The sequence below is a fragment of the Arachis hypogaea genome, chromosome 5 (genome assembly GCF_003086295.3).
Source record: "Arachis hypogaea cultivar Tifrunner chromosome 5, arahy.Tifrunner.gnm2.J5K5, whole genome shotgun sequence".
NCBI lineage: Eukaryota > Viridiplantae > Streptophyta > Magnoliopsida > Fabales > Fabaceae > Arachis > Arachis hypogaea.
In genome coordinates this window covers 84,843,644-84,846,400 of record NC_092040.1, presented here as the reverse complement: position 1 = coordinate 84,846,400, position 2,757 = coordinate 84,843,644, and the positions used below count along the sequence as shown (strand labels likewise).

Sequence of the window (2,757 nt, the reverse complement as noted above, 5' to 3'; positions counted from 1 at the left end):
GTGGGCTCTTCTTGACTTTGAACTGAGAGAAGCTCTTCATGCTTACTCTCTTTTGTCACAGAGGGATTGCCATGTGCTTGAAACACAAGGTATTCTCCATTCAATTGAAGGACTAACTCTTCTCTGTTGACATCTATCACAGCTTCTGCTGTGGCTAGGAAAGGTCTTCCTAGGATGATGCATTCATCATCTTCCTTCCTAGTATCTAGGATTAGGAAATCAGCAGGGATGTAAAAGTCTTCAACTTTTACTAGCACGTCCTCTACTATCCCATGAGCTTCTCTCATGGATTTATCTGCCAATTGTAATGAGAACAAGGCAGGTTGTACCTCAATGATTCCCAGCTTCTCCATTACAGAGAGTGGCAAAAGGTTTATTCCTGACCCAAGATCACACAGAGCTTTCTCAAAGCTCATGGTGCCAATGGTGCAAGGTATTAAGAACTTGCCAGGATCTTGTCTCTTTTGAGGTAGAGTTTCCTGAATCCAAGTATCCAAATCACCAATGAACAAGGGAGGTTCACTTTCCCAAGTCTCATTACCAAATAGCTTGGCATTCAGTTTCATGATAGCTCCTAGATATTGAGCAACTTGCTCACCAGTCACATCTTCATCCTCTTCAGAGGATGAATAATAGTTAGAGCTCATGAATGGCAGAAGGAGATTTAATGGAATCTCTATGGTCTCTGTGTGAGCCTCAGATTCCTCAGGATCCTTATTAGGAAGCTCCTTCTTGCTTGGAGGACGTCCCAGGAGATCTTCCTCACTGGGATTTTCGTCCTCCTCCTCCTTTGTGCATTCGGCCATGTTGACTAAGTCAATGGCTTTGCATTCTCCTTTTGGATTTTCTTCTGTATTGCTTGGGAGAATACTGGGAGGAGTTTCAATAACTTTCTTACTCAGCTGGCCTACTTGTGCCTCCAAATTTCTAATGGAGGATCTTGTTTCATTCATGAAACTGAAGGTGGCCTTTGACAGATCAGAGACTATATTAGCTAAATTAGAATTATTTTGTTCAGAGTTCTCTGTCTGTTGCTGAGAAGATGATAGATATGGCTTACTATTATTCAGCCTATTGCATCCACCATTGTTAAAACCTTGTTGAGGTTTTTGTTGATCCTTCCAGGAGAAATTTGGATGATTTCTCCATGATGGGTTATAGGTATTTCCATATGGTTCACCCAGATAATTAACCTCTGCCATGGCAGGGTTCTCAGGATCATAAGCTTCTTCAGAAGCTACCTCTCTAGTACTGTTGGATGCATGTTGCAATCCATTCAGATTTTGAGAGATCATGTTGACCTGTTGAGTCAACACTTTGTTCTGAGCCAGTATGGCATTCAGAGCATCAATTTCAAGAACTCCCTTCTTCTGAGGGACCCCATTATTCACGGAATTCCTCTCAGAGGTATACATGAACTGGTTGTTTGCAACCATGTCAATGAGTTCTTGAGCCTCTTCAGGCGTTTTCTTCAGGTGAATAGATCCACCTGCAGAATGGTCCAGTGACATTTTCGAAAATTCAGAGAGACCATAATAGAATATATCTAATAGGGTCCACTCTGAAAACATGTCAGATGGACATCTCTTGGTCAGCTGCTTGTATCTTTCCCAAGCTTCATAGAGGGATTCACCATCTTTTTGTTTGAAAGTTTGAACATCCACTCTCAGCTTGCTCAGCTTTTGAGGAGGAAAGAATTTATCTAAGAAGGCAGTGACCAGCTTATCCCAGGAGTCCAGGCTATCCTTAGGTTGTGAATCCAACCATATTCTAGCTCTGTCTCTTACAGCAAAAGGGAAAAGCATGAGTTTGTAGACTTCAGGATTAACTCCATTCGTCTTTACAGTGTCACAGACTTGCAAGAATTCAGTTAAGAACTGATAAGGATCTTCAGATGGAAGTCCATAAAACTTGCAGTTTTGTTGCATCAAAGCAACTAGTTGAGGCTTAAGCTCAAAGTTATTGGCTCCAATGGCAGGAATGGAGATGCTTCTTCCATCAAATTTGGATGTTGGCTTTGTGAAGTCACCAAGCATTCTCCTTGCATTATTATTATTATTATTTTCGGCCATCTCCTTCTCTTGTTCGAAAATTTCTGAAAGGTTGCTTCTGGATTGTTGTAATTTAGCTTCTCTTAATTTTCTTTTCAGAGTCCTTTCAGGTTCTGGATCAGCTTCAACAAGAGTGCCTTTATCCTTGTTCCTGCTCATAAGAAAGAGAAGAAAACAAGAAAAGAAAGAGGAATACTCTATGTCACAGTATAGAGATTCCCTTATGTTAGTAGAAGAAGAAAGAGGTAGAAGAATGAAGAAGGAGATTCGGATTTTTGGATGAGGAGAGGTGAAGAGAAGTGTTAGTAATTAAATAATTAAAATAGAAGAAGAAAAGAAAAGAAGATTTTCGAAAATAATTTTGAAAAAGAGGTTAGTAATTTTCGAAAATTAAAGATAAGATGAGATTAAAATTAAAATTTAAAACAAAAAGAATTTTTGAAAAAGAGGGGGAGAATTTTCGAAAATTTAGAGAGGGAAAAGTAGTTAGGTGGTTTTGAAAAAAATAAGAAACAAACAAGGAGTTAGTTAGTTGATTGAAAAAGATTTTGAAATCAAATTTTGAAAAAGATAAGAAGATAAGAAGTTAGATAAGATATTTTGAAATCAAATTTTGAAAAAGATAAGATAAAAGATAAAAAGATATATTTGAAAAAGATATTTTGAAAAAGATTTAATTTTAAAATTGACTTAACTAACAAGAAAC

At 38.0% G+C, this 2,757-nt stretch overlaps 1 non-coding gene across 1 annotated transcript; it reads left to right on the top strand.

The window, feature by feature from the left end:
* Positions 1-1,569: 1,569 nt before the first annotated feature.
* On the top strand, positions 1,570-1,673 carry LOC112804624 (small nucleolar RNA R71). The gene has a single exon (XR_003203239.1). It is a non-coding gene; the product is annotated as a small nucleolar RNA R71 (small nucleolar RNA).
* The last annotated feature ends 1,084 nt before the right edge of the window (positions 1,674-2,757 follow it).